General features: G+C 41.2%; 1 long non-coding RNA gene across 1 annotated transcript; it reads left to right on the plus strand.

The window, feature by feature from the left end:
- The first annotated feature begins 9,975 nt into the window (after positions 1-9,975).
- On the plus strand, positions 9,976-26,163 carry LOC132072594 (uncharacterized). The gene is made up of 3 exons (XR_009418353.1): positions 9,976-9,996; positions 23,178-23,252; positions 24,887-26,163. It is a non-coding gene; the product is annotated as an uncharacterized LOC132072594 (long non-coding RNA).
- Positions 26,164-26,214: the final 51 nt, after the last annotated feature.

Below are 26,214 nucleotides of genomic sequence, written 5' to 3' on the forward strand. Positions count from 1 at the left end.
ACAATTTTCTTCCTAATTGATGGCTCAATCAGAGTATGGCCTCTGTCTCAAGCTTACATTAAGCTTTGTCCTTGATGTGCTGAGTTACTGTATAGCCTAAAATATGCTGTCTGTATTGCAGAAGGAGGGGTACAGGGCAAGAAGGATGTAAGTCATTCCAGAATAATTTGGCATCTTTCATCAAGATAGGCATGCAGTTGATGGAAAACAGGCTTTTTTTCAGAGCCTTCAGCAGTTTGATGATCGTTTCCTATGGAATAATAAAAGCAGACATCTCTTGCCATTTTCATTTAATTTTTAGTTCTCATAAACATTTGTGGAGAGGAGTAATTTGTCTGAAATGAGAACGTATCAGGCTTTCAGAAGACTGGGAACACAGCAACACATGGTATAAAGTGCAAGAGATGCAATAACCTCTCGTCTCCTTTCCAGTATGGCCCATAAAAATAATATTAATTGGAAAAGAACACTGGGTAATCACTGTACATGTATGTGGATTATATGTGCACGTGTATATCTGTCCATCTGCATGGGCATGTCCACATAGTGTGTTCACATCTTCAAGCTATGGCAGAGCTGAAGAGTGAATGTTTTGGAAAGGGATATTTAGAAATCCCTCTGTGAAGTAATATGTAAAATTTTCATATTACTTTCTGTTCTGTCTAGAGTAGCCCTTCTTAAACCTTGTAAAATTTCCAGTTCCTAATTCAATAGTTTCATAAGTATTTGCTCTCTCAGATCTACTAAAACAGTGCAAAACGTTAAGCCACCAAAATTTTTGTGTTTTGCTTCTTCCTTGTTTCACGAGGATATAAATGCCATTCTGTGATGATAGAAACACAAGCAAAAGAACCTGCAGATTCTTTTATCTTTTTTTTTTTAATTTATTTTTATTTTTCCTGATTGCAGTAGTGCTGGTGGCACTGTTGTTCTGTGTTGGCAGTAGCCAAAGCAGTGCAATTAAACACCCAGTGATTCTAGCATGGAACATAATCTGCTACTTCTTGTTGTATTTCACAAGTCTTCCCTGTGTTCCTCCATGATAATGGATGTGAAAATACTGGAAAATCAATCTTGGTTGCTCAAAGAATGCAAGATTCAGGTGTAGTACACCCAATAGCACCATTGTGCTATGTTTGCTGTGAAAACTAAATACCTTCAAATGGTGAAGTGGATTACATTCTTTTGTGTATGTGTTTGGGGGTTTTTTGTTGTTGTTTTGCTTTGTTTGGGTTTATTTTTGGTTGGTTTGGGTTCTTTTGGTTTTGCACAAATGAGGAATGGACGTGATTCAGTTATCTTAGACCAATAACTTCTGAAACTTAAATTTTTATTGTTCTACTGAATATTGAATTTTCAAGACATTCATTGAAAAAAGGTCTACTGCTGGATTAAGTGTGTGTATTTTATTGCCTGTTGTGATACTTAAGGTCCATGGCTGCAGGCACCATGGTCCAGGGATGGGTGGGCTGGATGGACTTCCATCCACATGGGTTACCATGACAAAGGATATTGTGAAGGCTTCACAACATGATTGGCAGAATCTGAGCAAAAGTATATAAACCGGAAATTCTTTATCAGCTCTGCCCACAGTTGCTGTTTTGGCTGTTGCTTTATTTGGTGTCATACATGTAAAATATATACATCATGCTTCCAAAGGTGATACTGACAAAGGGAACTGTTATCTAGGAGTATTTGTGAGAAAATGAGCCTTACACCTGAGGTGGAGGCTGTTAGTGAATGGCAGTGCAGTTATCTCTTGGGGTCCTTAGGCTCTGGTGCTGGTGTTTGGCTGACTGTGATGTTACATGGGCAGCCTCTGACCGTCCTCAGGCCATGCTGGTGTGCCATGAGGGGCTGGCCTTCGGCAGTGGTGGACACACTGATCCCACTCCAGGCTGCTGGCAGGGATGAGGGTTCGGCCTTCTACCATGAAGACAAAATGATTTGCCTTATTTTCCTCAGTGTTCTCTCCTTGATGCTCCACATCAAGTGGAGCAGAAGGGGAAAATTTCCTTGTGAGGCAAGACAGTGCCAGTCCTTCTAAAAGCTGGGATCAGGCTCATAGCCATAAGAAAAGAGACACAGATGCACCAGGATAGTATGAGGTGTCTTTTTGATAATAAAATACCTAATTAGTGTAAAGAGAGATAGGACTGATGTGTGATATTGTATGGACTGTAGTTTTAGAAATCAAACACCCTAATACTAAACCAAGGGAGAGGTTCTACCAACCTTGGCTATTTAATACCCTGGGAAATGCACTGTGCATGTTGTGCTTAGCTTGCCATTGCTCAGTACTTTAAGCCTGTTCATAACCATTCACAGCACTTAAGATCTAAAGATACACTCATCCTTTGATAGGACAAGGTCAATTATTCTCAATTTATTGCTGGTACCGAGGCATTTATGCAGTTTTATTTATAAGCTCAGTTTATGTTTTTCTAACATTAAAGACGTTTGATAGTAAAACCGAACATTTCATTTGAAGATTACTTGTTCTGTGACATATTTATATTAAAAATGTGCATGTGTGTATTCCTGTAAATGATACAACCTCTATATTTTGGTTTTGCCAGGACACCACTTAGCTTCTTTTAAACATGCTAATAGAAGGCTGTGCTATCCTGAGGTATGAATGTGAAGTGTGCTGATGGGCAGACATCTGAATCTGAGAATATCATTAATTAAACTGCCAGCTTTTTTCAATGGATTTGTTCTTAGAATCATTCAGGCTTTGCATTTTCCCCATAAACTACTAGGAGGAGCATCCAGAGCCGCCTTTTATACTTTCATCTTTTAATACCAGTGTTTGAGAAAAATCTGTACATGGGTGGCACTGTTCCTGCAAAGCCTTGGAGGGAGGCAGGATTAAATCCAGCCCTGTGTAATGAACCACATAAGCATGGGTGTAAGAAAAGCCTTTATTAACTTTCCAGCTTGATAGAAACACAGGGTGGAATGGAATGGAATGGAATGGAATGGAATAGAATAGAATAGAATAGAATAGAATAGAATAGAATAGAATAGAATAGAATAGAATAGAATAGAATAGAATATCAGTTGCAATGGGCCTACAATGTCCATCTAGTTGAGCTTTGTGACCAGTTCAGGGCTGAGAACAATTCAAAGTGTGTTACCAAGGGCATTGTCCAAGTGCCTCCCAAACACTGCTGGGCCTAGGCCATTACCCACCTCCCTAGGAAAACTAATTCAGTGTTTTACCACCCTCTTGGTAAAGAAATGCTTCTTAATGTCCAGTCAAAATTTCCCCTGCCACAGCTTTGAACCAACCCCTCAGGTTCTGGACTGGATCTCAGGGAGGAGAGATCAGCACAGCTCTCTTCACCTCCCCTCTTCAGGAAGCTGTAAAGAGGAATGAGCTCCTGGTTTGCTGATAGAAACCTGGGGGCTTCCTGGCTCATGCTGTGCTGGAGGTTTTGTTCTGTACCGACTCAGATCTTCTAAAAATTTTTATTCCTGGCAAGGGGCTTTTTGACAACTGGCAAAAACAATCAAGTAATATTTTTGACTGTGCTATATGAATAACTTCTCTGTTTATTATTCTCTCAAAATCTATAAGGAAACATCTGTATTAAAGAAGTATTTCTCAGGCATACAAGCCATATTTATTTTCCTTTTACATATAAGCTATATTTAATTTCTATGAATTATATTTTAATTCATAAGAAAGCACTAGTTGCCATCATGTACTCGCTTCTCTGGTGTTATCACAGTTTAAATGTTCCCTGAGAGCTTTGTACTGTGGCTGGTCTGCTTTTTGTCAGGCTCAGGGCAATTATATGCCAGCTCTGGAGGCAGATAGTTGGCGCCTTAGAAGAAACTTTCACCTCCCTCTTCCCAGGTTATCCCAGGCAGAGTTTAACCTGTTTACATTTCTTTGCTAATTTAGTCTTTTACTTGCATAGAAAATTACTGCCAGGCATGCCTGAAAGAGGTGAACAAATTATCTTCAAAGGAAAAGAAAACATTTTTGGTTGTGTGACTGGTCTTTAAAATATGTTCCAGTGTATTTCAGATGGGGATGTGTGGCCAACATCCAGTTCAGAGTTCATGAAACTTCTGGAATTTGTGCATGTCCTTAAAAAAAATTACAGTTGAGTTTTTGCCCCCTAAATAGTTCTGACTGATGCATCATACATCTCTATCAGTCCTATCTCCCACAACATTGTGGCATGGAATTCAGCACTCCTCTTGCTGTGGCTGCTGGCTCATCACTTTTGTTTTGCTGGGGGATTTTCAGAAGCCCTGAATCTCACGCTGAGCTGGGAAGGAGGGAAGGAGGGCAGTTGGTCAGCAAGTTACCATTGGCATTTGCTGCTCCTTCCAGCAGATCCTGGCACGCTGCTCTCAGCTGACCCCCAGCCCTCGCCCACCCCAGGGCTGGGGCTGCGGGAAGGCAGTGCCACACAAGGCATACCTACCTGGGCACTCCTCCAGATGCCTCCCTTTCATTCTTCCTTCTCCCCACCCACTTACTGCCAGAGAGTAAAAAATGGTAAACTTAGCTTTTCTGATTCTGAGAAGAATCCTCTCTTCTAATATTACTGGACTTGGGAACACTCATTGTTTGACACCACGAATTACATGACTAAACTTGGTCTTCAATAGGAATGCTGCACAGTTGTTCTACACAAGCTGTTGCAGGCTTCCTTGATCACTTTAATTGGAGGACAGGAGGTCTTCAACATTTTAAATAGCTGACAGAAGTATATGTTCTCAACCCCTTCCCTCTAGCTAAACCTGTGATGTGTCAAATACGTCTCCAGGACACAGACAGTGCTGTACTTTTGAACTTTTACCATATTATCCGCTCTGCTTTGCCCTAAGCTGGTTTTCTGGAAAATGAGATGGATTTTGCTTCTTGGCAAAAATAACTATAGAGAGCTGGAAAATCCAAATGAGCTGATACATCTTTTGTTGGAGCTACTTTATTACTGAGCAAATTTTTTTTTTTTTTTGTATGTTCACTGTATAGGTGCAGTTGTATATTTTCTCGATTTTGATTTTTATTATAAAGTCATCAAATAGTACATATTTTTATACCTAATGTAGAATTCATTTCAAAATAACATAATGAAAGAGGTAAAACTTTATATTCCACATTTCGGTTTTTTGTAGGAAATTAAAAATATTTTGTATATATATTTTTCAACTAGTAACATGAATTATAGGAGCTGATAAATGTGAGATTAATAGCTAAGAAAACAGTCATTTCAGATGGATAATTTAGATTTTTATCATTTATTAATCATAAAAAGTAAACCTGCTGTATAACTAATTTTAGTTTTATCAAGAAGATGAATTGTTTCAGCTAATGAATGTATAGATATTCTATGCCAAAGGCATTCGTAGAAATCTGTTAATCATTTAACTGTGTCATGGCATATGCTTTGTCTTCATAAAGCAATTAAAACATATAACTTTCTCCACTGAAATGCATGTTGGTCTTCAGCGCCTACAGCAAATTAGGACAGCATTTGTCTTAAAATACACTTTAGAACTGCAGATACAGGAATTTAATGGGGATAGTGTCTCCAGGTGGGGACTCTTGCCAGGCAGCCTGCACCACCACCATGTGAAGGAGGTGCTGTTTGCAGCGTTTCGGGGAGCTGATACAAACTGGTCCCCTAGGCTGAGTGGAGGGCTTGTGAATGGTCTCATCCTAATCACCTGGGTGTGCTTCCCTGCTTGGGTGGAAATGTGGGCATAAACATGTGAAAACCTCTTTTCCATTTAAAATCTTTGGGATGGGGCCTATCTGTTGCATTAAATTCCTGTAAGAAATTACCTCACTGGGACTAACTATTGGCAAGGGTTTAGAGATGCTGCTGTAATACAAACAACAGTGCTGATTGCTGCTGGCCATTTTCCTGAGGTGGCATATGCAGTTGAACCAAAGCTAGGGGTTAGAGGGTAATAGTTGCACTCAGGGTTATTTTTAGTCCATCCTAGAAGAGATTGAGAATTTTTTTAATGGATTTTTATATTTGAGGAAATTACAGCTTTCTGGAAAAACTTCCCAGCTGTGACAAAAACTGGGAGACAAGAGGGTGTTTAAATCTGGGGACTGGATTTCTATATTCTGGTCATTCAATGCTGGTTGCTGCATCTTCTTTCTTCCTTCTGGTGAGGTGAATGAAAGAAAAGTGTGAATGTTGTTTAGGTTTTATGCACAGCATTGTTGTAATGTCAGAGCAAATGCAGATAGAGATAGACAGAAAGCCAACAGTGCATAAATCAAAAGACAACAAGCACTCAAATATTCAGCTCTTGCTAATCCAGCTCTAAACCATTTTGTTTGGCTGGTTAACAACCTGTATGTTGCTGTACCACCTATACTGTGCTATTTTATTTATATCTTTAATACATTATCGGTAGGCGACATTATGGGTAAAGCACTGTTGCTAAAAGAGAAGGGAAAATTATAGTTATTGCTATAATAAACAGCTTGAGAATATCTTTTTAAGAAGATTGCAGTGATACAAAAGGAAATAGCATGAGATTGCAACATCAATTATTTAGAACAATGTCATTATATTCATTTTTTACCTTATTTTTTTTCTCAGAGACAAAGTTCAGCCTTTACAGCATCAGGTTCAGGAGGCATGAAATGCCTGCTTGGGTCAAAAGTCCATAGCTTCCTGATGAACCAGGTGGTGAGACTGAGTGGGAGCATGTCCCTGAATGGATGAGGCAGGGGTTGTCCAGAGGGGGAGATGAGGGGGTGCCTGGGCGCTCCCAGCATCGCTCCTGTGTGTCTCATGCAGCTGCAGCTCTGCTGGACAGGAGGGCTGCCACTGGCCTTAGCTTTTCTGGGACTTGGAGGAAAACAGTAATTTTAGGCCATCTTGCCCTAGTTTTAACAGGCTTCTGGGAATAAGAAAGGGAAAATGGATCTTTGTAAAGACTTAAAGAATGTTACTGAGAGGGAGGGGATGAAATCGGGTCCTTATGGAGCACTGAACCTGGTTTATAAATGGAGTGAGGAAATGTAAGCCATTGTGCACTTCTAAATTTGGGACTTTTGTATGGATATTACTTAACTAAAGACAGAAACCTTTCCTGAAAAAGAAAATGCAATTGTGCAGGGCAGGTAGGAATGCTCAGGTTTCATTAGAAATGAAAGTAAAAGCAATAAGCAAACAAAAGAATAAAAATGTTTTCTTTTTTCCTTTTTTTCCCCCTTCCATTTAATTATGTTCACAAGTAAGAACTACTTCAGAAAATAAACTAAGGAGGTGCTACTAAGCATGCAGGTTGACAACATCACACCTCTTGCTTATAGTGATGTTTGGAAACAATGCTATGAACAATCCACTCAGCAATAGTTTTCTCAGTGCAAGTAAAATTTTCAGTGGCACAAACCTCATAAAAATAAATTATATTTTATATAAATGCTGAGTGAATACACAGAAGCTGTGAATACAGTTAGGATAGCTGTCACTGCTTAAAGGTCAGTAAAGCATAGCATTAAACAGCACATTTTGTGTTCCCAGACACGTAACCCATGATAGATTTTATGCAGTACATTTCTGAAATACCTATGGACACATTTTTGTCAGTAATTCACAATCCTTTAAAAGCTTTTTTTGCCTTTTGACAATCAATAGCAGGACACAGTGTCTATAAAAGTTGCTGGTACTGGACTTCCACGGTCAGTTTAATTGGAGGACAGATGATGCTGAACTCCTACAGCAGCTGATATGTCCCCAAGGCCTTCCTTCCAGATAAACTTATGAGATGCAAGCCCAGTTGGCAGGATATGTGCAGGACCTTTGGCCAAGTGCTCTGACCATTCTCTCCAGGGGAGGTTTTTATTGCTTGTTGTCTCCCATTGCAAGGTGATGGGTTTCTAAAGCAAGCGTAGGAGGACTCAGAATGCATATTAGTATGAGATATTTAGTGGGAAATGTCATCTCTACGACACGATTTTTTCCTGCTTCTGTTTGCTAGTGTAAAGTCAGCAGAAGTAAATTAGCTGGCAGATTTCAATGGAGAATGTTACCTGTGTCCTCTGCCAGATAGCATGTGGAGTGCCAAATTAGAATTGATTTCTCAATAAAATTGAGTTCAGCCTCCTCAACATAATTTAAGACAGAATGACAAAATCTCTCTCACTCACTTTTAAATTTTATTATTTTTGGTCAGTTTTGTTCCTGGATATTTTTGCTGCCCTAATTGCTTGTTATTATTTTCTTCCTCGAATCTTTTCCCTTGTCCAGGAAAGCAAAACCTCATCTGCTCTTATAAGCAATTGAGGAGTAAAGTAAAAGGGAAAGTACTTCTACACATCACCTCCCTTGTAGCTCCCCACGCTCCTAAGACTCTTCTGGCCTTCAAGCCAGGAGCACAAGTTCTCTCTCTGTGCTGTGACTCAGATGCTGAGAGCACAACAAGCTGTTTACAGTCCCATCCTCATTTCTCCTTCCCACTCACAGCACGTTGCTTTGGGAACCACCAACCAAACTAATTAAAACAAATTTTTCCTATTGTGGGAGCAATTCCCCAAATGCTCCGCCTTGCCAGAATCATGCTGTGTCTGCTCAGTTCACTACCTCTATCCAGCTCCCAAAGATGCTCATCTTACTGTAAGGAAAATCAATGCCTTCTAATGTGGCATTAGTTCTTAAATTCAGCACATTTATCACATACACTTCTAGGGAACCTGAGGTAATATATGGAAATGAAAAAAATATCTTCTTTTTAAAAATACTTGCAGAGTAAATGGCTTCTGAATCATTAGTGGTGCCTGTTACATAGCTGGGTAGAAAAGCTATTCAGAACTAAATAAAGCAGGGGTTTAGGTGGGGAGACACAGGTGGAAACACAAGATGGCAGCACTGTAAGGATTCCAAAAGATTGGAAGTGTAACCACGACCTGGAATTTGCTGACTGGATTTCTGCAGCAGAAAAGGCATTGCACCCATTCATTATGCCTAGCCCAGCCTTACAGCCTTGCAAGGACAGCAAGATTTCAAGATGCCATTGTGACTGTCCTCTTTCCTCAGTGACCAGGACCTATTTCTCACCCCACATGAACTCCAGGAGAGGTCAGTGAGGTTGCATGGCTGCGGCTGTTCAGATCAGTCTTCCAGGGCACTGAAATCTTCCATCCCTCAGCTCATTCTCTGGAAATCAAAGTATAACATGGCTTCAGAAAGCACAAGCGTTCATCTGCTCTCACTTGAGTGCCTGTAGTGTCTAGGATAGAATGGTGTATGTTTGCCAACCCTTTTTTAGCAAAGACAGAGTTTACAAGGAGTGCCAAGCAGTATAGTAGGTCAGTGGCATATCTCAAAATACTTCTATTTTTCAGCTGTTCAGCTTTTCAGCCCCTGCCTTCTAGTTCCACCATTTTCTAGCTTTATTCTTCCATCAGAATGCCTGGACCAGCCATCTTTACATCCCCTTTTTTGTCCGTTTTTGGAGAGCTTAATGGAAATTCTCCCTGGTAGCAGAAGTAGGAACACGACTCTTCTCCTTTTTTAATTTTTTTTTTTTTTTTGTCAAGTGAGATGGGTAGTTCCTGGAGTATTCAGTCTTCTTTCTGTTCTTTAATCATCCAAGCCATACTAGCATGTAGCTGTGCCCCATGCTAGGCTCTCTTTTCTTGCTCTCTTTTGCTCCTCATATGCTGTGGTTCTAGGTTTCCATGTTCTCACCTGTAGCCTGCTTATTTTTCTCTATCTGCATAATTGCACCTAGAATATAAATCCTGCTTTACAGATTGTGGAGGAATAGAATGTAAGAAAATAAAGATAGTGCAGAAGGTAGTCTCACACCTGAGGAATTGCAGCTGTACTAATCACCAAAGATTAGGAACAGGCCTGCCCTTAATAGGCCACAGCTGTGTCCTATGAGTGCTACAAAAGAGTGGGTTAGCTGGGTGAGGAGAGAGCTGGAGTTTGTTGTTTGTACTGTGAAGAAGGAGTCAGTGCTGTGAGGCGATGACCATGAGAAATCACCAAGAAGGTACGCAACTTTTGCAATACAAGAACTACAACTGATGTTTACTATTAAATCTTTGAAAGGACTGGAGATGCATAAGACTTTTTGCTGCACTTTTACTTTTTATTTGGGGAGCAGACTTTTCTAGTAAGAGCCAAAAATAAACTCTGTTGGTACCGCATAGTGCAATGTAGGTAGCAAGCCACCAAGTGGCTGCCATAACTTCTGAAGAGCTTAAGTGCTCAGGCTGTGAGCAGTGGCACACACTGAGCCATATGCTTAATTTTAAGTATTCTAGCAATTGAGTGGAGATGGATTATACTAGTAATACACTTAACTTCATCATATTCTAAACTGCCCATGGCTTGGTGGAGCATCTGAGTTACTTACACTCCCAGGTGGAAAGCTGTAATGGAGTAGGAAGTAAGATAACTGAAATATTGTCTAACTAAACTCAAGACTTTTGTTGGGGTTTCCGGCTGTTTGCAGAATGTGGGAGTGAGAATTTAATTTGAAGGGCTGGTTGAGTGTATATGCAGACTGGCTGCTGGATCATGTGGGTAATGGCTGTGCTTTCTGGGGTTGCTGCTGCTCGAGAACAAGGTGATCATCCCAGGTGAAAGGGCTGAGATGTGAGGGCTGAAATGGAAGAGTACTCATCCAGCCCTGGAAGATGCTGTAGCAGAAGTCTTTATGCTTCCCAGTGCCCAGTTCTTTGGTCCAAGATCTCTCTTAATTGCTTCAGTCAAAGGACAGGGGGGCCAGATGTTGGTGTAGTATATCCATTAGCAGGCTCAGAGTTCCCCTCATGCCAGTGGATTTGGTCCTGAGATCTCTCCTGAATACAGGCACAGGTTTGAGACTTGCCCTGCTTTCATTATTTCCTCGCTGGCTGGAGAGAATAAATGGATTAACTAACACTGTTGAGAGGAGTCTTCCTGGCAGTTGTTGAGTCTCAAAATGTCGATTCTCAAGGCTGACTTCACAAGGGATTTAGTCCTATCTTTTGCCAGCAGGTTGAAATTACCCTCTATGTTTATTGTATCAAAAAAAAAAAAGAAAAAACAGAGAAAGAAAAAGTATAAAAAAAAAATTCAAGAGAACAGGGATTTGTAAAGGTGGGTTTTGGTGACTGAGAGCTTATCCCGTGGAGTGTGTATAGTGGATGTGTAGGGTACAGCAGCACAGAAATGAAAAGTGCTAGGTCATGCTGTCCTCTTCTCAGGCACACACGAATCCCCTTGGTAGCGCAGGTTTATTTGCAGGAATGCTTTGTCCCTGAGTCACGCTGCTTGGGGAGAGGCTGTTACATATGCAAAAAGGAAAAGAAAATATACTTGGGTGCTTTGTCTTCTAGAATTTTCACCATTTCCCCAAGCTAGCTATTTTTGGTGAATAGGCTTGAACCTGACAAGCAGTATATACACCATGTGCTAAGTGTTTTTATTATTTAGTGTTTTATTTACTATTAATGTATTTTTTAGTAAGTATTGGGATTTTCAACACTTCCTTTGGGAAGCTGTTGTACATTCTGATAGATTTCACTGTCAGAGTTTTTTTGTGACAGTTTGTAGTTTCCTTTCCTTAATTGCTGCTTGTTACTTCTTCTTGTGTCCTCTTGTACCTAATAATAAACGTTAAAAATGTCAATTTAGGAAAAATATCAGGGGAGGTTTCACAAGGGTCAGTGCTGATCACAATATTGTTTAATACTTTCCTAAACAATATATAGAGCAATACAATTTGCAGATGATGCCAAATTAAGAGGGATCATAAACACAGTGGAAGGCACAGAGAGAGAAAGAGATAACAAAAGGATATTGAGAGTTTAAAGAACTGTGCAAAAATTAACAAGATGAGATTTAATTTAGATAAAATACAAGGTCATACACTATGGGAGAAAAATACCAACTACATAATGGGAGATGCTGGTTGGAAAACAGCAATAATGGTGATATATTTTACATTTATGTAGCTTCTTTCATCTTACAGAGTCCCAAAGAGCTTTACAAATTATTTAAATTAATATAGAAATGACACATAAGGATTATCTTATTCTCCACGGAGACACCTCCTGTGTTGGTGCAGAATATGACAGCTATTCAGCTGAACTCTGCAGTGATGTGTAACAGCTCAGGACAAAATATTACAGGTCCCCTTGAAATGGCAGTAAAAGTTAAGGGAAGCCAGCATTTGTGCAGCAGGGCTGCTTAAAACTGTTCCTCTGAAAACTGCCAGAACTTTTTTTTTGAAGCTGCAGATGATTGAGATCTCAGTTTTACATCTGTCTTTACTGCAGTAATGCAGAAATGAGCCCACTGACTACTGGTGGACACTGGCTGCAGAAGAGCTCATTGTGTGAGGCAGTTGGGAAAAGCCATGAGTTTTTTACTGGAATAAACAAATTTATATGACCTGTTCATTAAAGAATATTATCTGTAGTTAGTTGAGGGCTATTCATTTTCACACAGATAGGGAAGTTTAACTGAAGGGTGTATAAAATGGGTGATGGGAAGGGAAGACACTTGAACTGATGGTTGTGGGAGCTGGCCAAAAGGGATACATGAAGATGGAAAATATAAGGGATAACAGAATAGAAGAACAGGATGGTATGGGATTAATAACACAGGAAATATAACAGTGTGGGAGAGGCCAGGGTTAATTTCTGTAATGTCTCTGGTGCTGCTTACCATGGCTGTGTTTTTCAGTAAATATACTTTAAATTGTGGCATATCAGAAAGACACAGCAGAATTTGGAAGAATACTGTCTTATTTGGTGTTTCTGTCTTGCTAACTCTAGGCAGTGTTACAAAGGTGGACCCTTTTTGAATTTACTGGCCTTTGCTATGTTTGTGTCTCACAGTGGGGACACACTGCAGGCTGTGTGTAGGGTGGCTCCTCAGAAGCCAGTGCTGTGTTCTTTTCTGACGGTCCCATGCCACCACAGAGTGGCTGGTGGCACAGAGCTCCCTTTGGGATGGGGGACCCGCACTCTCAGTGCTTGCCAGCCCTAACACACATGGGCTAAGGTTATCTCCAGAGGGAGAGGTGCTAAGGACTTAGAGAGGCCTGGTGTGAGCAGGGTGCTCTTCCTGCTCTCTGGGGAACCAGAAATCTTTGCAGGATCCATGTCTGATACCTCTGATGCAAACTGCAAAATCAGGTCATTCCCTAGGTGACAACCAGTTGCCTATGTCCCACCAAGGGATGGTTCTCTAGTTGGGAATAACTCAGAGCCATTCCAGGCATCACGTTTGTTGTGGGTTGGCTGTGGCTGGATGCCAGGTATCACTTTCCTCCTCAGCTCAGAAGAGAAATATAACAAAAGACTCCTGGGTCAAGATAAGAACAGGTAGAAATGACTCACCAATTACTGTTAAGGGCAAAACGGACTCAAAGTGGGGAAATTAGCTTAATTTATTACCAAATCTTTCAGAGTAGGATAATGTGAAGTAAAAGCAAATCTTAAAACAAACTTTTCCCCATCGCTTCCTTCTTCCTGGGGCCAAATTCAGTCCCAGATTCTCTACCTCACCCCCACAGTGGCACAGGGGGACAGGGAATTGGGGTTGTGGTGAGTTCATCAGATATATTTCTCTGCTGCTCTTCCCTCTTCAGAGGGAAGACTCCTCACACTCCACCCTACTCCAGTGTGAGGTCCCTCTTACAGGAAATAGTCCTCCATGAACGTCTCCAAATTCTGGGCTGCAGTTCTTCACAAATTGTTTCAACTTGGGTCCCTTCCATGGTGTGCAGTCCTGGCTGCTCCTGCAGGGATCCCCCAAGGGATCTCTGAAGTCCTGCCCACAAACCTGCTTCAGCATGAGCTGCTCTCTCCACTCTTCCACAGGCCCTGCCAGAACCTGCTCCAGAGGGGGCTTTCCAAAGGTTTCCAACCTCCTTTGGGCATCTACCCTCTCCATTGTGGGCACCTCCAGGGACTGCAGGTCGCTCTCTGTACCCCTGGAGATCTCCATGGGCCTCTGGGGCACAGCTGCTTCTCCATGGGCTGCTCAATGGGCTGCAGGGGAATCTTGTCTGGCACCTGGAGTTCCTCCTCCCACTCCTTCACTGACCTGGGTGTCTGCAGAACTCTTTCTCTCATTCTGCATTCTCACTTCTCTTCCCATTGCTGTTGCACAGCAGCTTTTACCCCCTTCTTAACTATGTTATCCCAAAGATGCCACAGCTGTCCCTGGCAGGCTTGCTTTGGTCAGCAGAGGGTCCCTCCTGGAGCCAGCAGGCACTGGCTCTGTGTGATGTGGGGGAAGCTTCTGGCTGCATTTCAGAACCGGCATCCCTGTCGCCCCTCCCTGCTACAAAAACTTTGTCGTGTACCCCCCATACAACTTTGTCCTTCCATGAAGTCTTTTTTATAGCAATGGTCTTTGTGTGCATGCATGTGTCCCCCTGAATATAGGTTTAGTGCTTTTACCTACTGCTCCAAATTGAGAATTAATCTGTCAGATTTGCCTCTCTGCTTTGTTTCTCTCTGTGATGCCATGTGGCTAAAGGGCAGAGGAGTGAGAAAGGATGATTTTCTGAAAAGATTCTGCAGTGCCTGTTTGAAGCTATGTATCTTTAATCTGCTAGGTTTGATTTTTCTTTTCTGCTCAGCAAATAAAATAGAAGTTCTTTTCTTCCCCTCCCACCTACTCAAATATTTTCTGTGCTCATTTGGCTCCTACACTCTTGAGATTCAGCTAAGTGCTTGGAGGTGTAACTCCCTGTCCTGTATGACCATGCAAAGTGAATTTAAGTTGACATTTCAGTTTTGGAGTTTTTTTACATTTGGAGTCCATACATTTGGAGTTGCATAATATTTTTGGTGAGCATCACTAGTTTGACCAGATGCTATCACAGACCTGCCTAGAGGACAGAACTCACAGGGTCTGATTTTCCACCAGCCTGCCCCTCGTGTCACTACTTGTTGCTGTGCAAACTGCCACCATTGTCCTTCTGCAGCAGTTTCACATCCATTTTGCACAGGGGTGACTGACTATAGAGGATGCAAGCCAGTGGAAAATCTACCTTGTGTTTTCTGCTCTGTCTTAACCAAGGCACAAACCAGCACCTTCATAGTCTGGTGACTGTAAATCTCTTACTTTAGATGAGCCTTGTAAGAAGGAGCATATTGCCATGGTTAAGCTAGTGTGAATCACACTCAGCTTACCTCAGCTAAAATAAACTCCCTTTTCCTTCTCAATACAGCCCTCCTAGTGCCTGGGTGTTCAGGTGTTCATCTCTGTGCAGCTTGGCCAGTAGCATCTCCACACTGCCAGGATCCACAAGCCTTAGAAAAAATTGTGCTTTGGGGTTACTACTCCTACACATTGCAGGGGTGCTGCCTTTGAGCAAAAAGAATTCAAAACAGTGGGTTTCAAATAAGTAATCTTGGGAAAGAGGGTCTGGGAGCTAGTGTGTTATGCTTTTAAAGTGTATTCAAAATCCTTGCAGCTATGTCTGTGTATGGAGTAGCTCAAGATTTGTTCAGTTTTGGAAAGAACAAGCATCACCTTTAAAACCTAAAATGTACTCTTTAAGATCTTTTGAGAGAGCTGTCAAACCAGCGTCTCGTTTGCTTTTTATTACATCTGAGCAGTAGTTAAAACTGGAAAGGGAAGAAACCAAGCAGCTGAAGGACAGGCTTTCTCTCCCCTGGTGCTGCAGAAGTGCCTGCTTCAGTCTTCTACCATTTTGCTTGAGAGAGCTGGAGCACTTGAGTTATGGTGACATCTATTAGAATTCAATTAGTGGTAGTTCACTGACCCAAATTAACATTCTTTGTTGAGCTCAAGTCAGTGTATATGTATGCTATTTCCAGGCCAAATGGACCTGCATAGAAAAGAGGCTCTGAGCCTCTGAGCTTGTTGGCAGTGTCTTAGTGACTGGATTCAGAGCACAGGCTTATCTAATGCCAGTGCTTTAGGCTGGCTAATAGAATTGCACATGTGTGGTTTGGTATTAAACTGTGCAGAGCTCTGGCTCGAGGTGAGTGGGGAGAAGAAGGACAGTGGAGGACATGGTAGGGCCTTCCCTGCAGCCTCTCAGCTCCTCTCCTCCTTCCTGGGGAAGAGCAGCTGCTGGGATGTGCTGGAGGTGGTGGATCTCCACTGGGAAAGGCATCCTGCCATGTGGGGTGTGTTGGAATGTTTCTCTCTCACTTTACTTCTTACTTCAAGTCTTTCACAGGCTCCAGACAGCATCAGATCTGCCCAGGTCCTGGTGTGTATGTTGTATTAACCCACCTCTCTCATTCACTAAACCTTTCAGGTGCCCAATCCATGGATTGCTGGCTTTGTCTGAGTGACTTTGGCAGTGCCTTGCATTGTCAGGCCTGTCATAGAAATAATGTCACCGCAGTCAGGAACAGGAATGCTGTTCAGCATCAGGAGAGGAAACTGAAGGAGTGTCCCACTTTGTTGCTTTATCATGGTCTATCCATTCAGTGACTTGAAATACTTCAGAGCTGTCCATGTGTTGTGGTTTCCCTTCAGTTTTTTTTTTTTTTGTTTAGAAAACTTTCTGTATAGTATTTACCTATGTTTGCAACTTAGGTTTGGGGTTTTTTTTATGTGCTTGTATGGCTTTATCCCTCTAAGATACAACTAGCTATGATTTTAGTTGAAAAGAAAACATGACTTATTAGCAAACAGTGGTTAATGATTGATTTTTAAAGGGGGGAAAAAGTCTTTTAAAAATATTTTTTCACAGACTCTACTTCCATGCTGACATTTACACTAAGATGTTGGGCAGAGACTTGTTAGTCTGGATCTGTTCCCATGTGTCACTTTGACTAGTTTAAACTGTCACCAAGCATCTTAGAATAGTCAGCTTCATGTGTCTTGTGGATATCAGTCATTATAGTTCACATTTTCATTTTAATGACGACTGATGTAGATGTCAAGAAGTGTTGAGGCATTTGCACATTAAACTTACAGGTATTTTCTCTTATTTAATGGGGTTTTGTCTCAAGATACAGTTAACTATTATAAGACTAAATTACTCCTTGAGCAAGTGAATGTTTCCCTTGTGTGTGGATTTGAATTTGATCCACAGAGAACAAGTTCTTTTTGTGATGCAGTGATTTCCCTTCATTATCTGTGCCTGTTTGCTGTTTGGTAACTTGGATATAAATATTTCAAATTTAAATACACCAATCCCTATGGAAAAACAGCTAAATACATGTCAGCATCTGTAGAGAACATCTTTCTGATTATGACTGTGCCCGTACAAGGTAGAACTTCAGAAAATCAGTTTTCAGTATACTTGAAGGCATTTACTTATCCAGCAGCACAGATGGCACTTGAAATGCTGAATAATAATTGTTGAGAGCCAAGGTAAATGATGGTGCAAATGTGAAAACGGACACAGACATTAAAGTCTGTGTGAGTTGCCCTACTTGAATAGACAGGTGATGACATTTGCATGTGCAAACTCTGTTTTTACCTCTGAAATTATCAGCTAATGTGCTTACTTGCCTGTGTAGGTAGTGGGAGCAGAGGGCAGGGCAGCTGCTTGCAGAGGTGAGGAATGAATGGTCCAGGACATGCTATAAACTCAAATTCCTGCTGGCCCTGCTTGGGAGTAATGGAATATGCCTTGTAGCTGTGGAAGTTCCAACCTTTAAGGCACTTTATTACATTTTGGTTGCCTTAAGCTCTACCTGTATGGAATACAAAACCTCTATCCTACTCACAACAGTTTGTCCAACCTTCAAAACTTTCTGCAGGTTTTGGTGACACATTGCAGTTTAGGCACAGCATGTTTTTGTTGAAAATAACCATGCAGCCCAAATCAGTGTTGAATTCAGCTGTCCATTGCCCAGCTTGTGCTTTTCTGATATATGTGGATACTTTGGAAAAACCTGCATCTGATTTCTCACAGAGCCCCTCCTGAATTCTGCAAGTTTTGCAGGTGCTGTGGTACAGTGATCAAAGAGCCTCGCTGCAGCAGCCAGGGTGTTTGTGGGGTTCAGTGCTGGACACAGGGACTGGGGGAGATCTGCTCTCCTATTCAGTCACTTGGAGATGCTCTTTGAGCTCATGCTGGAGAGTTGTGCTGCCAAGGCACCCCAGGGACTGAATGCCTCTGTGGTCCTGTGCCCATAGCCCCTGAGAGCAGCCTTTGCCCAGTAGCCAGAGGAAACAAGCGCAGAGAAGGTTAGGGTGGAACTATGAGGAAGCTGTGAATGTGGGGAAGCAATAAGCACGTTAGAGGCATGATGGATGTCAGTACCAGTTCACCAGCAGCTTAACTCTGCCAGTTTTTTGTAGGCATCATAGTCATGGAGAGTTTTAAGTGATGCTGTTGTTCTGGAACTCATCTCTGACTGAATCTCCATTGATGCTTTTGTTGGAACCTTAACTGTGCAAAACTCCACAACATTAGTGATGAGCTGTGGTTTTTTGGTTTTTTTTTGTTTGGTGTTTCTATTCTGTTTTGGTTGGTGTTTGTTTGTTTTGATTTTTGGGAGTTTTTGTTGGGTTTTTTGTTTGGGTTTTTTTGGTTTTTTCTTTCTGGTATCAAATGGTTATATTTCTTTCCATCTTTTTAGGATTAAAGTAAAAATTGCTGCAATGACAGCATCATTCACAGCCCGTAGCTGACCATTGCACTCAGCAGCACCACGTTGGCTCTGTCTTCAAACCTCAGTTTCTTCTAAGTTTAGCCAGTCCACCTCAAAAGCTGTGAAAGCCTCCTTCTCCCGTTTCAGTTCTTTCTGAGCTATTTACTGATTTACTGCTGCCATCTGGTATGGGATCTCTTTCATCTGCGGATTCCCCATTTCTCTTCTGATCAGTGCAAGCAGCCAAAATTCAAATCTGCAGTTGAGATTTTATTCCTCCTGTTGTCCTCCTGAGGCAGGACAGAGGACCTCTCTGCCACAGGTTTCTGTTTGACCTGCATGTAGATCCCTGGCCAGTGGCATGGCTGTGGTGGTGTAACATATCTTAACTGTAAGTAGAAGGCATTTGGAAAACCTTGAAAATGTTTCTTTTAAAGAGTCTATTTACTATTTTTTTTTTTGGTTTTCTTGTATTATGGTTTAATAAGGGATGGAATTTTCTTTCTTCATAAATGTGACATCTGATATGCTTTTGTCTCCATTTCTCATACCTATTCATAGTCCCATTGATAGAGAAGAAGTTGAAAATTTGAATTAGTGTAATTGATGTTCTTTGCAAGACATTTCTGCTCCCATTTTCAGTCCAGTTAGGAATATGCAATAATAAAGCAAACATATTTCTGGGACAGAAGACCTTTTTTTTTGTTGGATTTACATGTGATATTAAAAAAATCACTGTCCATAGAGTAGATGAAATAACATTTTAGTTCTCTGTTAGCTACATTCCCTTCAAGGGTCGATACAAAATGGCAATTGCTCTGTGATGCAGAAAATAATCTGTTAAAGAAAAAAAGATACATATAGCTGTAACCTGCAAAAAAAAAAAAAAGCACCTTTACACTAGGAAAGAGCAGTAGTATGTGGCACTCAGTCTGGAGAAGAATTAATAAAATGTTAAGGAAGTTTTACATGAAAAGTAAAATAAGAGTGAAGCACTCAGCTTCCTTCATCATAAAAAAACCTCAGCAAGAATGGAATAGTTCATGCATTTTGTTGCTTTACTTGAGTTCAAAGTTCTCCTCATAATTTAGTTTTTACACCAAAGTTCAACAGTCTCAAGAGTGTTTTAATGCCATGTGTTGTTGTAATTAGGCTGTGTTTTAAGTTTAGTAGTGGCCTGCCTAATGTACTCTTAAGAGGCTTTATTTGGAAAAAAGTCAATATATGAAGCCAATAGAGCTCTTGAGAGTTTGTGCCACATACACACTCAAAAATAGAAAATCATGTTATCAATTTTCATTTGGCTTTTAATCAATTACAGTGGCAAAGAGATGATTTGAAATCAATTTTCAGTTGGTGCTAAATTAGTGTTTGATCACAGATGTTTACTCTGGTGACTGCTTTCTTTTGCGAAAGCCTTGTAAACTAAGTTGTATAGATTGATGCCCCTCATTTTCAGGTGATTAGCAGGTTTTTCTCTTATTTTACTGCTTTTAGCAGCATGAGAGATATGCTTCTGCAGGGATATGACTATGTGGAACCGTCTTAAGCTAAACATGGAATTTAGTAATGAAGCCTGGCATTGACTTAGAAGTGCAGCTCTTTGAATAGAGATGCTCTTTCTCAGTGATCCAGCAGTAAATCAGTTCTCCAAAAAGGAGACTACTCCATCCCATCTGTTTAGATTTGTAAAAGTCATGCTAACAATAGCTTTTGACCAAAAGAACACTTTGCTTCCAACTTAATATTAAGGAACAGAAGGCGAAGAAGAAAAGAAGTTATAAAAATAAATATGAAAAATAAGAAGCGAGGGTTTTTTGCAAGAGTCAGAGAATCAATCTTGAAAGCGTTTCTATTTTTTTTTATGCCCCTTCTTTATTTATCAGCTGTTTAAAATAGATAGGCCAAGACTTTTCGTTCTCTATTCATAGAAGAGCGATTCCTGAGACCACATAGCAGGCACATATGGAAAACTACTCTATCTTCTTTTGGATTCCCCAGATGGGATTCAGAATGTTGGTTTGATGCTTAAATTCGCATAAACCTAAGCTTAAGACCAGATTTTGAAGTGGTCAGTGCCCTCAAATGCAGCCAGTGCAGTTCTTATTTAAATTCTGGTATGAGTTGCCAGAGAGCAGGTGCTAAATGTTGGAATTTTTCATTCATTTGAAATCTGTGTGTCATAGTAAGAGATGCAGGACACTGAACATCACTGAGAATCCAGCCGTAGAAAAGTACTGCATAAAATGCAAACCATAGCACACAACCCAAACCCATCATACAAATCAGCCTAAATCATCAAAGCAATAGATCAAACAAATGCCTCAAAATTCAGTCTCTCTCTCCTGTCATTCTCTCCAAATGCTTTGCATAATACCCTGAAGATCAGCAAACAGATTTTGCCTGGTATGCAGTAAAGTGAGGATTGAATTTTACTGAGGGACCACATAATAAAAGAACCCACCAGAAACCTTGTCTATGCTGAACTGAAGCTGTAATACTTGTGCAAAGAGAACATAGAGGAGTTTTTTCAGTTACATTTTGGTCATTTGTTGTTAATTGTACTGAAGACTCAGGGATTATCAATGGAAGAGATGGTTAAACCATTGAGTCATGACTACATAGGCTGAAAACTACAGGTCATATTCTGTGTCTGAAAATTGATAGTTCTGATAAATACGTTTTTAATGCCTCATTAAAAAAAAACTACTTCATCAAAATATGAAACTATTAAGTCCCTTGAATTGGCAACCCCAAATAAAGTATTTCAGCTTGTGTTCTTTGGGCTTTGCCTTCCCTTCCCCTCTCTTAACAAAAAAAAAAAGGTAGTAAAGAAAACTGTAAAGTAGGAAACAAAGCAGGAAAATGGGCAGTTAATTGCTCATTTTTTGTTGAAAATATGGAAAAATTCTACATGTCTGGGTTTTATTAGCTCTTTTGTTAAAGCAAGACCATACTTTTACCAATATTCACAGGAAACTTTCCCTCAGTAATACTGGGATTTGATATCAGAGAAAGGCTGTGTTTTTTGCTCACATGCAATGGCAGTAAAATGCCCGGTCAGTATATCCAGATATGACCCTGTATCCTGCACCAGCTCTTTGGGAAGGGGATAGATTACTGGGGGAGCTAACAAAGAGTGGCCAGACTCACCTGTTGGACTCACTGTGTGTGTGAGAGGTGGGCAGACTGCTCAGTGGCAGCAGTGGGAGGGTGAATCTCCATTAAACCCAGTTTTCCCTTGGCTGCACAGGAGGAGGGTGACCCTGGGGCAGGACAGCAGGGCTGGGTGGTCCCAGTGGTGGGTGCTGGTGACTCTTGGTGGCAGAGGCTTTGCAGCCTGGAGTGCCACATGCCGCAACTCACAGGAACCGGCTCGACCTAGTTCAAAACCCCCAATTTATCAAAAGAAAAGGATTCTGCTCTCTGTGTGCCGTACACTGAAAGGCTAAAGGAGGGATTTAGCAGGGAGCCTGTGGGGCTGTATCCCCCTCCCTCTGTTGGTGGCAGTAGGCCTGGTGCTGGCACTGGTGAGCCCACACCATTGGCTCTCCTGGTGGGCTGAGGCATCATCCAGCATGAGGCACTCAGTGCAGAAAAACTACATCAACTCGCCAACAAGGAGAAACATTGTGACCTGCAATAATGATGCCAAATCTGTAGCTGTAGCTCAGGTATTTACTCTGACCGGTGCATAAACTCTTTGAAATTTCCTGCAGCATCTCTAAATACAGTACATTAGCATATGCAAATTATCCAAGTGTGTAGGACCTGCTTTTTTTTAGTCATTCATGAAAAGTCACCTTAGTGAATGATGGTAGTAAAGTTGAATATTTGAAAGATGGTGTCTTCAGACTGTACAGAATACATTAACTTGGTCATATCTGTGCCTTGATTGTCTAAGAATAGAAGCTGGAGAACTAATCAGATCTTTGTGCAATGCTGGTTTTATTTTTCAAGCCTCCCTTTCAATGCAAGCCTAACATGCTATATTTACCTCCTGTATTATGCTGTTTCCTGACAGCATTTTCCCAGGTTTTTGTGTTTAATAGGATAATCTGAGGGTCTGATTCACTTCCTGCTTGACATGAATACCTCTCTCTTGATTTTTAATCTCACTTTCTGTTACAGTAAATACGAACTATTAGTATCTCAGGAGGAGAAATGGAACCTGGATTATTTGGTTTTTTTGGCTCCAGTTGTGTTTTGCAGGTTAAGATGTCTTTTGGGAAATATCATCCATGGCAGCTCTGTCTCCAGTGATTGTTCAGCAGAAGACAGTGCTTCCAGTGCTGAATGGCAGTCTGCTTGTGGACCAGGGTTTTCTGCAAGAGTGGATAAAAGCTGCGTGCCTTGTCTCACTTTCTTCTGCTTCACTACAGGAGAGAGTGCTCCCAGTGATATCCAGAAGGGCTCTTTTTCACTTTCCTTTCTTCTGTTTTCCATTTGTCTTGTCAGTTTTGGACTAGAACATGAAGAATGGGTTAGGCAGTCAGGTTGAATTTGCTGTGTTGGGAAGGGCCGGGTTAAGACTAGAGAGAATTAAGGGCTTTGTAAAACTTTGGAAAAAATGTTATTATGCATGAACCTATAAATCTCTAAGTATCAAATGGGCATTATATATAATATTACTTAGCAGGAGAAGAAAGGACATTTAAATGCTGTCAGAAATTAATGATGAATCATGCCTGGAAAGCTTCACAACAGAAAGGTATCACATTCTTTGCTGCTTTATCTTTGTATTAGAAGAAATATTCAAACTAAATTTAGCTGGTGTGATTTGGAGGCAGTATGGCATTAGCATTTCCCTTAGGACTGACCCTTTCCAGTTGGCTTTGTTGCTGGGGTTGTTAGTGAGGTGATGAACCGCTGGCTCCATGCTGGAAACTGGCCAGGGACAGAGGGAGAGAAGGACCCCACATGGAAAGGTACTGGTCCTGGGAGGGACAAAGAGTGACCCAGAGCTCCTCTGTAGCACAGCTCTGGATGTTGGTGTTTCCTCTGCAGCTTGAATTAATCCTCACCTGCCTTTCCAGTGGGTAGTGAGGGACCCTTCATGGCAATCAGATCTTTAGTGAGGCTTCTGTGTGCCTGCCCCTCTTAGCAGCCTTATACTTAAGAAAGTGGTATTTAACTTGAAAAATGCTTTACTTCATGGAATTTCCAACCAGCAGAATGTTTATTAAAACAGCGATAAAATTGCCATGTACCACATGAAATTCAGCTTGATAATGATAGTGCTGCTATTGTGATTATGTAAGCATAAAGCAGATGATTTACAAAGGAATAAATTCAAATAACCCTGTGCAAGAAATACGGGTGTCGAAAGCCAATGCTGGGGTTGGTATGGGGAGCAGCAAGGGGCTGCACAAACTTTCAGCCTGAGGTTCCTTGGCTGAATTCAAGCTGAGTCAGTTTCCATCATCCAGTGGTTTTGTGGCAGTTTGGATGCAATGAAGTTGTGATCTGAAGTCCATTTCCTCCTGTGCCTGTAGCACCAACAAAAGAGCCTTCAGCAGAAGCCTCTGAAGGGACGTTTAGCATGAAACAGGGATGTGGCTGAACTTCCCCCCTTGCAGCAGGGACATTGTCCACAGCCTCAGAGAGAGGAATGATTAGTTCTGCACAGGGTTCCTGGGCACATTTTTGTGAGACCTAGGATTGCCATTCCCACAGGGAACCAGAAAGCTGTGAGCACACATGGGAAGGGTTGAAATGGCACTGGGGATGATTGCCAAAAAATTTTTAAAACACTGGGTGGTACAGCTAGAGATTGGGATTGGAGATATTAAATGCTTTTAAAATGACAGTTTCACATTTTTTTAGTGCCATTTTATTTTCATTACAAAAAATAAAAGGTCAATATCCTGGCAGGACATTGCATTGCCAATCCTGGGCTCTTCAGGGCTCCATCTCTAGCTATTTATTGCTTTCGGTTTTATCTCCTGCTGAAATTCATGTGAGAGCAAATAGTCACATCCTGGGTAAAAGTTAGATGCAGCACATGCCACGGTGAATAGATGCCTTTTAATTTTGGAGATTACATCAATCACATGAATGTTATTTGGACTAGCATGTATGTTTGGAGCAAGCAAGCCATGAATATTTAAAAAGACAGACCACAGATGAGAAAGCTTCAGAGGCTGACATTCTAACAGGTATTGCTCATACCACAGCATTTCCACAGCACTGCAACTGAACCAGTAATGGCTTACCCTTGTAAGCCAAATTAGCTGTGCTGGGTTAGGTAAATGCAAATATTACACAGCCCTTGGTTCTTCACCCTGCTTTGGTAGTCCTTACTCCTGTTCTGCTTTTAAATGTACTGTCTTTTCACCCTCACAGGAGAAGGTCTGCCCAGCTGCAAATGTGGGATAGATGTCCAGCTGAGGGTTGGGTTCTGAGCAGAAGTTGCCTGCTTTGCCATGCAGGACCAGCTACATCCCTTGAGGACCAACAGGCCCCCAGATCTACTGCCACCATTTTCCTGGGGGACATGCAATTTGTTTCATGGTGGACACAGTCATCTGGGGAAAGAGCTTTGCTGTGTCTTGGCACAAAAAACAATGAGGTGCGTTTCCATTTAGCCATGAGCAGAAGTTTGGAGCATCAAAGTACATCAAAATAGCACAGCTCTAGCATGACCCCTCCACCTGCAAGCTATGGAGCTCAGACGTGGTTGTCAAGCACCCAGTTTGACCTTCAGCATACAGACATAGCCCAGATAGCTGATAAATCCAATAAGCTCTCCATGCCATCTTGAAGCATCCTAATCCCAGGTTTTCCTTCCCATTTCCTTTTTTATTTTTAAAGCATTTTTGTGACTAGTTAGTTTTGCTCTCTGATTTTGCTGAACCACTGCTTCAACCGCTACTTCACCCTGTACCATATGCACTGTATTTTTCTTAGATGCTCTGCCTGTAACTACGTGCAGGAGAAAATATCCATCTGTTAAAGGCTGAGGTATTAGACAGAGGGAGAGACAGTTTTAAATAGGTATTACAGGCATGTCAAATTAAGTTAAACAGAGAAGATCAGACAAAAAAAAGTCCCAGGAAAATCTGGGTGACATTTTATTCTTGTCAAAACATGAAAAATTGTTAGAGGAGGAGTAGAAGAAAAAGACTGTTTAATCTCAGAATCTCCCATTCTAGTTAGATAGCTGCTGTATTCTCAAAATACAATGATTTAACCATGACATGAAGATGATGTGCAATCAACTGTATCAACAGTTTCTCAGATGTTTATTTGAAGTTTAATGTTAATGAAATGCAGAGATGTGCCTTGTAGGTTCTTGGTTTAGTTTTTGGGCTTTTATTTTGGTTTGTTTTTGTTCTCTCCTCAAGTCCCGGTTTTCACATTTAGTGTTTCTAATAGTGGAATTAATTTATCTGGTTTAGTACCTGAAGAACAGTCTTCAGAAAGTGATTTAATGAATGACTGCAGAAGAAATTCTGTTTTTGAGGGGGGCCAGGACAGAACAAGTAGAGAGGTTTAAAATGAGTGAGCCCATAGGACAAAAGATTTCTCTTGGAAAATCTTACTCTGCAGCTTATAGCCAGGCAGGTTTAAACTCCCTTGTCACCAGGACTGAATTTGTCGTTATTAAAAGTACTAAGTAACATGTCATGCCTTTGTCCCTGTGTGAGATAATTGCAGGCTCCATACTTTAA

Source organism: Ammospiza nelsoni, chromosome 4 (genome assembly GCF_027579445.1).
Source record: "Ammospiza nelsoni isolate bAmmNel1 chromosome 4, bAmmNel1.pri, whole genome shotgun sequence".
Classification (NCBI taxonomy): Eukaryota; Metazoa; Chordata; class Aves; order Passeriformes; family Passerellidae; genus Ammospiza; species Ammospiza nelsoni.